At 44.7% G+C, this 12,658-nt stretch overlaps 1 protein-coding gene and 1 long non-coding RNA gene across 4 annotated transcripts in view; both read right to left on the bottom strand.

Annotated features, from left to right (window-relative positions):
- Nucleotides 1-210, bottom strand: part of LOC306669065 — a 512,353-nt gene extending 512,143 nt beyond the window's left edge. The window contains exon 1 of the long non-coding RNA XR_013766009.1: nt 78-210. This is a non-coding gene — a long non-coding RNA (uncharacterized lncRNA). The remainder of the gene's footprint in view (nt 1-77) is intronic.
- RBM47 (RNA binding motif protein 47) overlaps nt 1-1,019 on the bottom strand; it is a 162,931-nt gene extending 161,912 nt beyond the window's left edge. For 2 of the 3 annotated variants that reach the window (XM_079152854.1, XM_079152845.1), the window contains exons 1-2: nt 881-1,019; nt 575-732 (exon numbers count right to left, since the gene is read on the bottom strand). The gene's annotated coding sequence lies outside the window, so the exon portion shown is untranslated. Of the gene's footprint in view, nt 1-574; nt 789-880 lie in introns of those variants that run through there. The other variant, XM_079152849.1, reaches the window with a different exon arrangement.
- Between the last annotated feature and the right edge of the window lie 11,639 nt (nt 1,020-12,658).

Raw genomic sequence — 12,658 nt, 5'->3', positions numbered from 1 at the left:
CCCGCCGCCCTCCCCCAGCCGAGGCCATTCGCCTCACAGTAGCAAGGTTGTCTCTCGTCTACTCCCTTCCCTTAAACTCACCAAACCAGATTTTTACTCCCAACACCGGCAACTTCCCGTAAATCTGCACTGAAATTTTATCCTGCTCGCTGAGCCTCCGCTGGCTAAAGGCCAGTGCAACATTCCTGCTGTTTTAGGAGCGCAGATACCTTAGCTGAAGGTTAAAAAAAATCGGCCCTGATGGGGAGATGTGGGGACTTCACCAGATGGACTCCTCCCCTCGCTCAAAAAGTCACATCCACTTCAAACATCCAGAGAGGGCCCCAGAAAGTAGCACCTGCTCCACCTGGGGACACCCGTGCGAGTCGGGAGCCCGGCCCGCTCTGGGCTGTTCAGAGAAACCTAGCCGAGAAGCGAGTTTGAGCGCAGGACTAGGAATCCTGCTGCCGATCGCAGGCCGAGCGGTGCCCCCTCCGCCGTCCTTTCACTAGGAAAGAAGTCGCAGGAGCAGGTAGGCTCGCGGCGAGCCCCGCGGCGGGCCTGAGCGAAGCGGGGCCCGGGCCAGCGTCCTTACCTGGGGCAGAGCATGGCTCGGACCCGCGTAGGAGGGCGCGTCACGCGGACCAAGTTCTGACCTTTGCCGGGGCCTTCACAGCAGGGCCTGGGGCCTGGGCGCCGCTCGTTCAAAGTGGCTCATTTTAATGCGCTCTGACCTGGCGTTACAGCTGGTTTCTAGAAAGGGAACAAAAACAGTGCATTTAGAAACGGCAGCCAAGCCCTGTCTTAACCTTGCCTGATCCCTGGGGAGTTGGCTCCAGCCCCGACCCCATCCCCACTCCCACCCAGCGCACCGCCAGCCCTGCCCCGCCCCCCACATTACCTGTTTATACAAGAGTTAAGGAGCCTCCCGCATTTCAATAGAGCACTAAGCCTGTTTGTAGGCGCTGAATCCGCCAACAGGAATCGAATTCTGTGACTAAACAAACTAGAAGAGGAAGCGGGCACCACCGGGAACCTAAAACCGAGTTGTGATTTCGGGTTGCAGTGTCATTCAACTGGGCGGGCGGGAGGGATATTGTCTCGCTTGGGGCTACTTTAGTGGAGGAATGCTCCACTAAAAAGATATTTTTGCTGGTTAAATGGGTTAACAGATAGAGATTGGAAGGCTACCTGGCACATAGTGTTAGTTGCCATTCGTATCATTATTAGTATGGTTTGTTTTGCTTTGTTTTTCTGAAAAGGAGAGGGTGCAGTCCGATTTAGAAGCCGGCCCCAGACCCAGCACTGCTACTCACTAGGTGTGAGGCCAAGAGCAACTTTTTCAAAAGCCCACGCCCTCGGTTTCTAGAAGATTCTAAGGATGGGATTTTTGCAGTTTACACTCATTCCCGACAGGCCCAAATATAGTGGAAAACAAAGTCTTTGTAAAGGGGTATACAACTGATTTTCATCTCACTTAAAAGTCACAAGAGTGACAAGGGACGTGTATGCTATACATTCCCGGAGAAGTTCCCTAATGGAAAGGGAACTCAAGACCAAGCAAGCAGCCTCTGGGTATGCTTAATTCTAACTTGGATTCAGGCACTTGCTTAGACCTGCTGTTTAACCAGAGGAGTTTCTTAAGCTGTTTTGTTAGAAGCCAGTGCTGAGACAAATGATGATCAGTGTCATTCAAAAACCAGGGTGAATTGGGGTAAATAATTTTAGACCTTCTTATAAATATTAAAAATGTGATTATTGAAAACTAAAATGTGATCATGTCTCCACATTTAGACAAAGAAATCATAATCCCTGTACATTAATGAGGACCTTTGGACCTGAGAGACCACTTTGACCCAGCTGGATCATACAGCTGGATTCCGTTGTTCCCATTTTGCAGATGAAGACACTGAGGTCACAGAGATTTAGTAATTAGCCCAAGTTTTCCCTGAGTGATGAAGCCAGGACTAGTTCCAAAGTCTGGTTAAATCTAAAAGCAACCTTTACAACTCTAGGAAAAGTAATTCCTTCAAACCATCCAAGAATTCTGAAATATTTTAGATCCTTTCTATCTTTTATCTTCCTGCAAAATTTAACCCAGAGAAATTAGATTCAGCTCTTGTCAACACAAGCCAGTGTGCACTGGGAATAGTAGGCAGTGGGAACACTCCTAGGTTCTTGCACCATACCTAAGTGTTGGCACTGCCAAACATAGGCCAGGGCTCCACAACCTTTAGACAACTTGGAAGCCAGGCACAGTGATGCACACCTATAATGCCAGCAACTCAGGAGGCTGAAGAAGGAGGACCACAAGTTTGAGGCCAGCCTCACCAAGTTAGTGAGACCCTATCTCAAAAATAAAAACAACTGAGGATGTAGCTCAGTGGTAGAGTGCCCCTGTGTTCAATCCCCAGTATCACCATCAAAAAAAAAAAAAAAAAAAAAAACCTTGGAAAACCAACTCCACATTAGCCAGCCTGAATTTTTCTTTTTCTTTTCCAGAAAAGTCTAAATTGCGGCCTTCAAAGACTCTCAATGTCAGGGACCCTCTGAGATAGAGGATTCAAGGGGAAACATTCTTGGGCTCGCAGATGTTTCCATCTCTGAACAGGATTTTCAATAGGAAGCACTGGCTCAAAAAACCTGGGGAGGGAGCTGGGGTAGTAGCTCAGTGGAGAGCACCTACCTAGCAAGTGTGTGGCGTGTGGCACTGGTTCAATTCTCAGCACCGCATATAAATAAACAAAATAAAGGTCCATTGACAACTAAAAAATATTAAAAAAAAAAAAAAAAAAAAAAAAAGGCCTGGGGAATAATGGGGGGGGGGGGGGTGTCAATAGGGAGCTCAGTGGTACAGCCCCCACGTACCCGAGTCCGAGAATGAATAAAGGGCTTCTCTGAATCCCTGAGGTCTTCACCCGTCCTTAGGGAAGACAGCCCTGGAGGAGGAGGTCCGAGTTCCAGGAAGCAAGTCCTCCTTATGGTTCTGAGTCTATTGTTGTTGTTGTTGTTAATTTTTTTTTTTTAAACAGGGTCTCACTATGTTTCCCAGGCTGGTCTAGAACTTGTGAATTCAAGTCATCCTCCTGCTTTAGCCTTGCAAATAGCTGGGACTAGGCCTGGCTAAAATAGATTTTTTAAGTGACAGGTATGGCAAAAAAAAAAAAAAAGTAACTTTCATTATTTCTTTTTTGTGACTGATCTAATTGCCTATTTTTTATTATTACTAGCGTGCGGGGTGTTGGGATGGCATGCTAGGTAAGGGCTCCACTAACCTGACCCCAGCACTACACCAGTTTGTTAATTCTTAGGCAAACCCTCTTTTCCTTCGTCCCTGTAGTTTTCCAAACTCTGCCTTTTGCCTTCCGCTTCCTTCTTTCCCTTCAGCCTATGAAGCGATGTTCTGAAGTGAGTGCAAAGAACATGGAGACTGGTTTCCCTCAGCATCTGAATCTCTTAGTTGTGAGATGCTGGACAGACTGCTGGACTGGTCTGACTTTCAGTTTCTTCTTTGGTTAAGTAATAACATCTACCTCTGGATTTCTGAGAGTTAAACAAGAAGCAAATTCTCAGTACAATTCCTGGCAAGGAGAGAGTACTTGGGAAATGGCATTTCCTTTTGTACCTGGAAAAAACCTACTCTAAGGCTCACAAGAATTGTCTTTCTCATATTTAAATCTTAGTTCAAATAACATTATGCCAAGACACCCTTATCAAAGGGGGTAAGCCTCAGACCTTTGTAAGGAGCCACAGTGTAATAATAGCTACTCAAGTAGGCAACATTTAGAATGATACATTAATTACCACCTCGGATGGATCATCACAACTATGTGGAGTTAAAAATGGGGAAGGCGCAATTCATCTTGAATCACCCCATTGCTCAGATTAGGAAACTGAGGCTCTCAACAGTTGCTCAAAGTTTCTAGTAAGTAGCAGAAACAGATTTTTTTTTTTTTTCTGTTTCTCACTATTGCAGGTGACTGAACTATGGCTACTCTTCCTACACCTCATGAGAGAGCAAGATCAGGGAGCTTCAAAAGATTTATTTAGCTCTTAGTTGTGTTGTTGGGGAAAGGCCAAGAGATTCTGGCTGGAGGTTTTGGACACTTGTCATTTTGGAGGCATGCAAACCCCATCAAAGATGTGTGCCCTGCGAGAAGTGAGGCGTGCTGACCCTGTGAAGTATGCTTCCAGCTCTGTGACAAACAGGAGCCGCAAAATAAAGAGCAGGGGCTGGAAGTCAGTAAGATCAAAGTTGGCACCCTGGCGGTTGAGGGGTCATGGGCAAGTTGCCTCACTGTCTATACCTCAGACTGCTGCAGATGACTGTCCTCACTATACAGTCATCAGGAGGATTAAATGAGATAGCACATATGAAAGCAGTGTTCAACATGCTTTTTTTTTTTTTTACACTGAGGATTGAACCCAGGGGTGCTTTGCCACTGACCTATATTCCCAGCCCCTGCTATTTTTTATTATGCCACAGAGTCTCACTAAATTGCCCAGGCTGGCTTTGAATTTGCAATCCTCTTGCCACAGCCTCCAGAGTTGCTGGAATTATAGGTGTGCACCATAGTGCCCGGTAACGCACTAAATTTTTTTTTTTTTTTTGCGGTGCTCGGGATCAAACTCAGGGCAAGCACTCTACCAACTGAGCTATCTCCACCAGTCCCACACTAATTTTTTTATCTATCAATTTTCTTTCTTTCTTTTTTTCTTTCAAATTGCTGGGAAACAGACTCAGGGCCTGGTGCATGCTCTTTAGCCCACTAAGTTTTGGGGTTTTTTTAGTTGTAGATGAATACAATACCTTTATTTTTTTGTTGTTGTTTATTTATATGTGGTGCTGAGGCTTGAACCCAGTGCTTCACACATGCTAGGCAAGCACTGTACCACCGAGCCACAACCCTAACCCAACCCCGCTAAGTTTTCAATAGATGTTAGTTATTTTTTTTTTAAATCATAAACCATGGACTGGAGTTGTAGCTCAGTGGTAGAGCACTTGCTGGCATGTGTGAGGCCCTGGGTTCGCTACTTAACACCACATGTAAATAAATAAAATTTTAAAATCCATTGACAACTGAAAAAAAATTAAAACAACAATAAAAATTATTTAAAAAAAAAAAAGATGATCAGTGTGAGGCTTAAATATACAGTGTAGCAATTAAATGCAAAGAGAGCAGAACAGTACCTGGCCACTGAACCTCATCCCCAGCCCTTTTTATTTTTTATTTTCAGACAGGGTCTTGCTAAATTGCTTAGGCTGTCCTTGAACTTGGGACTCTCCTGCCTCAGCCTCCCCGGTTGCTAGGATTGCAAGCCCCACAATGCTGGGTTATTATTTATTTCTATTGGGAGCTAACCTTTCAGTTACCATCTTACAGGGTAAAATAATCACAATATCTCCTCAGTGATTTTACTTTCTACCTGTTTCCCTCATTCCTCCTAATTTGACCTGGAACAACAATTATTGTTGGATGGAATAAAATCACCCACCTGAGCCCAGACTTTCTGTTGAGGCTGGTGGTATTTTTACCAACAGAAATTATTCAAAAACAAAGTCCTATTTTATCCAGAACATGCAAATTGACCGGAAAGCCCTCTCATCCCCACAGTTTCTACAGTCTCTCCTCTCCCATATGGTGACCACAACCCCAGACAGTTTTTCTAAGAAATCTTTTCATTTTCAATTTTTATATTAAATCTCTGCTGGATCCAATATGTGCAAATTCAAGAAACGTTATTCCAGGACACGCTAATCCAAAGGATTAAGCCCACCACTAACCCTAGAATGCAGTCATCCACCCATAGGATGAAGGCCATTCAAAAATCTATTAGAAGAGAGTCTGGGTTGGCAGTTTCCATGACACACCATAGGAGGGCCCCTAACTGAATTTTAAAAATGTACTGAGTTCACAGAAAAGGGAATTAAGTATAGCAGGGGTTCACTCCGGACATTAATCTCAGAAGCCAAATCCTTCATTTTGAGAAAGACCTTCAATACAAGGAGTCCCCTGACCTTCGTTGTCTTGCACAAATAGCTCTCCCAAAGCCTGCCCTGCTGAGAGGGAGGGAGCACTAATGTAAATTATAGGCCCTTAAAGGCCCACTCAAGACCAAGAAATGGTTTTGTTATGGCAACAAATGCTATTAATTCCTTTGTATCCCTTTAAGACTTACTCCCCCCTCTGATCTCCAGATTTCTTTTTATTTTATAATGGAAAACAGCCTCACATAAGAAGCTCAATCATTTAGCAATAATTTATCAGAAAAGATTACCAACATAAAATTGCTAATATTTATTAAGTGCTTATTAGAGTATTTGCCAGACACTTATGCCACACACTTTACATGGATTAACTGTGTAATCCTTACAACACCACCATGAGCTGCAGATCATCAGACTTGTTTTATAGAGGAAGAGACCAGCGCTTAGGGAGGCAAGTGACGATGCTGAAGTCCCACAACCTCCAAGTGGCAGAACTGGGGTTTAATGCAGGCGATCTGGCTCCAGAGCCTATGATCCTAACCATTACATTCCAGGGCCTCACAAAAGATCTACACTTGTATTGCATACATTTGTGTATTTCTTCTTATTGGTGGCATCACTGGTGTCAAGAACAGTGCCTGGCACGTATCTTTTGAAAGAGTAGTGAATGTGGATTTCAGTGTTATGATCTCAATATTTAGAGGCATGTATCAAGGGAGGTACCGTCCAGTTCAGTTAGTCTGAGGATTAAGGCCACATTTGAAAATGAATAAAAGTGTGCTTTCAAAAATATAATTATGGTTTTAATTTGAAATGTACTGTAGGAGATGAGTATTTAGAGACATTAATTGCAGATGTGATCAAATTTACCGACATAAAAGCCACATAAAAATAATGTGGCTGCATTACTGTAATATGCTGATTTTAAGTCCTTTGGGTATAAACGAGGAATGGGAGAGCTGCGTCAAATGGTGGGTCCATCCCAAGTTTTCTGAGGAATCTCCATACTGCTTTCCATAATGGTTGCACCAATCTGCAGTCCCACCAGCAATGTATGAGTGTACCTTTTTCCCCACATCCTCGCCAACATTTATTGTTGTTTGTATTTTTGATAGTTGCCATTCTGATTGGGGTAAGATGAAATCTTAGTTTTGATTTGCATTTCTCTAATTGTTAAAGATTTGTTGATAGATTTTATTTCTTCTTCTCCATGAAGTGTCTGTTCAGATCCTTTGCCCCAAATCAGTATATTACAGTGATGCAGCGACATCAATTTTTATATCAACCTAGGCTGAGAGACTGGAAAGCTAAAAACTACATTTCCCAGGCTCCCTTGCAGTGCAAGTTCTGAACATAGGTTCTGAACATATGTCCTGAACATTTGTGCAAGATTTGGAAGGTAAAAGGAAGAGGCCAGGTTTCTGGCTGCTTCTGCTCTTCCTTGCAGCAAGCATAGTCATGAGCAGAGTGCTCCTGGGGGAACATACCAAGGTGCTGGCTTTACATTTGGGGTATCAAGAGACAGAGCATGGGACATCTATTTTTTTGCTAGTGTGGATCTACCTGCCATAGCAAAGTTCTGATGCAGATGTGACAGTGGTGACTTTACCGATCCTTCCTTTGCAATGAAAATGGCATGTCCCTGGATGCGATAGTTCTAGTGCTGGCTTTGTGATTCTGTGCCTTCCAAATTGAGTGGATCCAGCAGAACCCCTGGCAGGTCTGCAGCATTACGGTACATGCTGTACCTCATGGTCCAGTAGAGTCCCTGCTCTTCCAACAATTGTATAAACACATGATTGCATATGTAAATCCCTTGCTGCTTCACACAGCTGTAGTAATTTCTATTGATTGTAATTGAACCCCTACCTGATGTGTTGAAGAAAGAGAACTGAAATAATTTGATCACCAATTAAATGTGATAAGGAAGAATGGGGTGGGTGGCAGAGAGAGAAAGAGAAGGGCAGCTTGCATGCTGATTCATATGGCCATCAATCAATATAGGGAGGCTTAGAGAAGGTGGAATTTGCAGGTGGGAGAGTGGAGTATCTCATGTGGTGTTCAGAACAGGTTCTCCACAGCATCCAGCCATTGCACAGGCAGTTGACACTAGGACATTACTGACGGGGAGGGAGTAGAAGGATTCAGCTTCAGAATCTAAGTGGCACTTTTATGGTAACACATCAGTCACTCACATCCTCAAGTCTAATTCTTCTTTTTTAAAGAAGAAAGGTTTATTTTGCCACAGAAGTCCAGTTCTTTCCTCCCCCTCTTCCTCCTCCTCCTCCTCTTCTCTTTCTCTGTCTCCTTTTGGTACTAGGGCTTGAAAACCCAGGGTTGTTCTATCACTCAGTTCCATTCCCCACCCTGTTTATTTCACTCTGAGACAAGGTCTCGCTAAGTTCTATGGAACTTGAAATCCTCTTGCCTCAGTCTCCCTAGTTGCTAGAATTACAGGCACGTGCCACTGCACCCGACTATAGAAGTCCCATTCTTGCCAGGTATGGTGGCACATATCTGTAATCCCTGCTGCTCAAGAGGCTGAGGCAGGAGGATAATGAGTTCGAAGCCAGCCTCAGCAATTTAGAGAGGCCCTAAGCAACGCAGCAAGACCCTGTCTCTAAATAAAATATTAAAAAGGGCTGGGAATGTGGCTCAGTGGTGAAGCACCCCTGAGTTCAACCCCTGGTACCAAAAAAAAAAAAAAAAGTAGAAGAAAAAAAAGTCCCATTTTTGAATGAAGAGTCATGAAATAGCAAAGGGGCATTAGTGAAATTCATACACACTTACTGTCTTGTCCCTAGAGCACTTCCCCACTCCAGTCTTACTCTTCAGATAGCTCTCTTTCTGGTAGAATCTCTTTCTGAACTTCAGTAAGACTAGTGCAATTTTTCTGTTTCCTTCTTATTTTTCTTCTTTTTTCTGTGATGTGTGTGTGTGCACGCGCATGCACATACGTGCAATGGTGATTGCGGTTTTTTCTTTTTTTTTTTAATTTTATTTTTTTCGTTTTTTCTTTTTAGAATGGTAAGAACCAATATAACATACCAGCATCTTTCTTTCAGGGCATGATTGACAAAGTATTGCTCAAAAAAAAAAAACTTCAACCAATTACTCTGGCAAAGACAACCATCCATGTACCAGTGACTCATACGACACCTCCACTCAAAAGTATTAAGTATGCGTTGTGATTTTTAACAAAAAACCTGGGCAAATGGTAAGATTTTCTTCTCATTCTTATTTAAAAAAAAAAAAAAAAAAGGCAGCTGATTCCATGTATTGCCAGCACCATGTGTTTCCTGGTTATAGCAGCATAAAGGGAGATGGACCTCAGTCTAGTTCTTTTGAATGCTTTGGACAAATAATAGCCTGACACTGCAAACTAGAGATGGTCGTATGTGTTTTCTGTTTTGCAATAAAATTCAGGGATTTACACTATTGTCATGAAGTGTCTGCCCATGTGAATACATTTCTTAGTGGACGTAGGATAGGGATAGAAGGTAGATGCAGAAGCATTTGCAAGCTAAGTATTAGCACCTTTTGGAGTTGCTGGGTCAGACTTCGAGATGCCTTTGAATGTGCCTTTAATATAGCATTGGCGACACTTGGATATAGTTAATTAAATGCCAATATTTCTTCTCAGCTGGATTATGAGCCCCTCCTGAGGGTGCAGAAACTGTCTTGTTGAGCTGTTTCCCCAGCCCCAACTGGAGGCCCGTGAGGTAGGCACCTGGGGAATGCTTGATGAATGATTGAGAAACACATGTCAAGGGACAGGTTTTAGTGCTGGCTCTGCCTCAGTTTCCTCAGCTTTGAAATGAGTTTCTAGGGCATAATGTTCTATTATTTCTAGAAAGAACATCTTAATTGTAAATATTTCTTTGATCCCTAATGCGAAAAGATAAAGAATTTACTTTCCTTAAATGCTGATGTATAGCTGTTTAGTGAATTCAGATTGGTGGCTCCTATAGCAGGGGGATGGATTCAGTGATCTCTAGAAGCCCTTTTTGGGCTCTGTGATGGGAGAATCCTGTTAACTAATTGTCCTTAACTTGAGATCTACTGGGTGCGTATGGAACCCCATTCCAGAAATGATTCCGGTGATTGGGTGGCTTCCATTTTCCTCTTGTTTACCATCAGGATATTTCCCCTTTTCATGGGGATTTTCTGAAAAGGTCACACACCCACTTCAGAAAATCATCCTTTTGTTGAATGATAATGATGGACTCTTTTTCTGGTTGGCAACCAGAAGCAACTGGCTAGGCAGAAAAGAGGGGGCAAGGCCATGAAGTTGGCCAAGGCCAGAGGGAAAGTCCAGGCTCCCTGATGACATCAGAGCTGCGGCAAAATGTCTTCCATGAACTGACAATTAGGCAGAGTTCCGCTGAGGTCCTGCTGGAGCAGCACCAGGGGAAGGAAGAACCTTGTGTGACCAGCTCCGGGCTTACTAGGAAGGCGTTCTGATGTACTTGAAAGCATCCTGTCGGTCCTGCCTTTTCAATGCATTCCAAAGTTCACGTCCCACGTAAGGGCACCAGGTGCCTTTTGCATCAGTGTCCTCCTGCTTAAGCACAGTTAGTAGCTCCAGGGAGAGCTGAGTATAACCAGCGAGTCATCCATCACTCAGATACTTTCAGAGTCCCTGCCCTGTGCTAGACCTTCGCTAGGTGCTGGCTCAGAATGGTGAACAAAATTACAATCTGTAAACCGACGGTCTGGTTAGGTAAACACACACATACATGGAGAATTCTTATCATAGTATAAGGGCACCGCTCCTCCTGGTAGTACAGAAGTTCCAATTCATGCGCCTCCCATAAGAGCTGCCCATCGGCCCATCTGTGTACCAGCAGAGCCGATGTCGATGTCTCCGATCACAGCCTATGTATTTAGGTGACACTTGGTTCATCTGATCATGGCACTCTGCTGCCCAGATCTCTCCGTGACTTCCATCCCCTATCAAATAAAGATCCAACTCCTCAGCAAAGTATACAGTTTGGCTCCCACTTTCAAGTGTTATCTTTTGACGTTTCAATGAGTAGTCCGTAATTGATGGTGCTCTTTGTGTCTCAGTGCCTTTGGTCCTCTGCAGCAGTTGCTATGGGGCCCCTCCGCTGATATCTGACTGTGTTTACCCTTTCAGGCTAAAAGCTGCTACCATTATCTACAACTTCCTTCCTGTGGCTTTTCTTTGGCTATGGGGGCAGCCTAGGCAAGGGTGTCCCTGGAGGCAACACCCCAACAGTCTCTTTGCCTCCTGCTGGGGTGACTCTGAGACTTCATCTACACTAACTCCCAGACCTGCTGGTGGGCTGGACCTGCAGTCACCTGCAGTGGCAATTGCCTGGTTAAGACGCTCCCCTTCTACTCCTGGTTGCATTGCCCTCTCCCCGACTGCTGTGTCCCGAGATCATATCCGAAACCAACTGCTGCATTCAAGTCCTTGTCTCCGGGCCTACTTCTGGAGGGACCCAAGCCAAACCAGTCTCTTCTGTGTCCCCAACATGGTCCCTAGGCCACTTGTCTCCAGTGACTGAGGCCCTCATCCTGAAGGCACTGGGGACATCACCTCGGCTGTGATGTCAGGTCCCACCCACCATGTTCCGCCACCCACGGCCTGAGGACCTCTGTCCTCTGAGATCTCACCCAGACCTCACTCAGGATGCCAACTACACGGCACTGTAGTCATGTGTCTCAGTGTTTGAATTTGCCCACTAGGAGCCATGACTGTGTAAGCCAAAGTCTTAGCAGGGTGTCTGATGCAGAGTAAATGCCCAATAAATATTTGGTGAATGAATAAATGACCCTTCTGCTGCAATTTCCTGGCTACAATCCTAGTGCACACAGCAAGAAGCCGGAAGCCATGGTCCTGACCCACAGCTCTGGGCCAGGGGAATTCTTCTCATGCCTTGAGAAGTGGTTAGGAAAGCTCTCCTGGCCCCACCCATCGGGATCCAGGACTGCGATCTTGGTGCAGAGCAGAGGCTCCTTGTCAACTTACCCGGGCCTTCAGGGAGTTAATTTTAAGGGTGTGAAAGGAGTGAGCCCAAGGGCTAAATGGCCCCCTGAAAATTACTGCAGATAAGCTTGAGGCATCTCAAAGATGCCTTAAGAGAGGTGCTATCTTTGTAACTTTTATCCTAAGGTAACAGTGAAAACCAGCTCTGAGAGTAAACCGAGGGCTAAATGAATTGCCCCAAAGGAGATAGAAACTCAAGAGGAATCCAGAACTGTGGGTTGAACAGGCAGGTGTCTTCAGGAAGGACTGGTTTCAGCTGACTTTCTGCACTTTGCCTCCAGTGTTGTTTTAAAATTTTTTCACTGCCAAGGAAGACCTGGTGCCCTTTGAAGATCCGGGACGAGCAGAAATCAATGGCACAGGCTGATCCTTGCAATGTTAGACTTCAGACAAACAAACAGAAACGCCGTGTCCAGAGCCGCGAGGTGGAAAGTTGGTCTTCCCTGCTGGGTGGAAATGGAAATGAACCAAACGGCCTGAAGAATTAAGAATAGGGAGTTGGCAAAGGAAAATGGCCCCGTATTGAGTGATACTGGTGGCAGAAGTGAGGAAAGAACCGAGAAGGGTTTGAAGAAGGAAAGAAGGGGAGCAATGATGAAAAGGGGCAAATAGAGGCACTAATTAGGTAGGGAAGGGAGGGCGTTCGCATTTTGTGAGGGCTGCCCCGTCGCAGG

This window comes from Sciurus vulgaris (assembly GCF_902686455.1).
Source record: "Sciurus vulgaris genome assembly, chromosome: 9".
NCBI classification, from domain to species: Eukaryota; Metazoa; Chordata; class Mammalia; order Rodentia; family Sciuridae; genus Sciurus; species Sciurus vulgaris.
The sequence above is the reverse complement of the archived record's forward strand: the minus strand, read 5'-3'. Positions and strand labels throughout refer to the sequence as shown.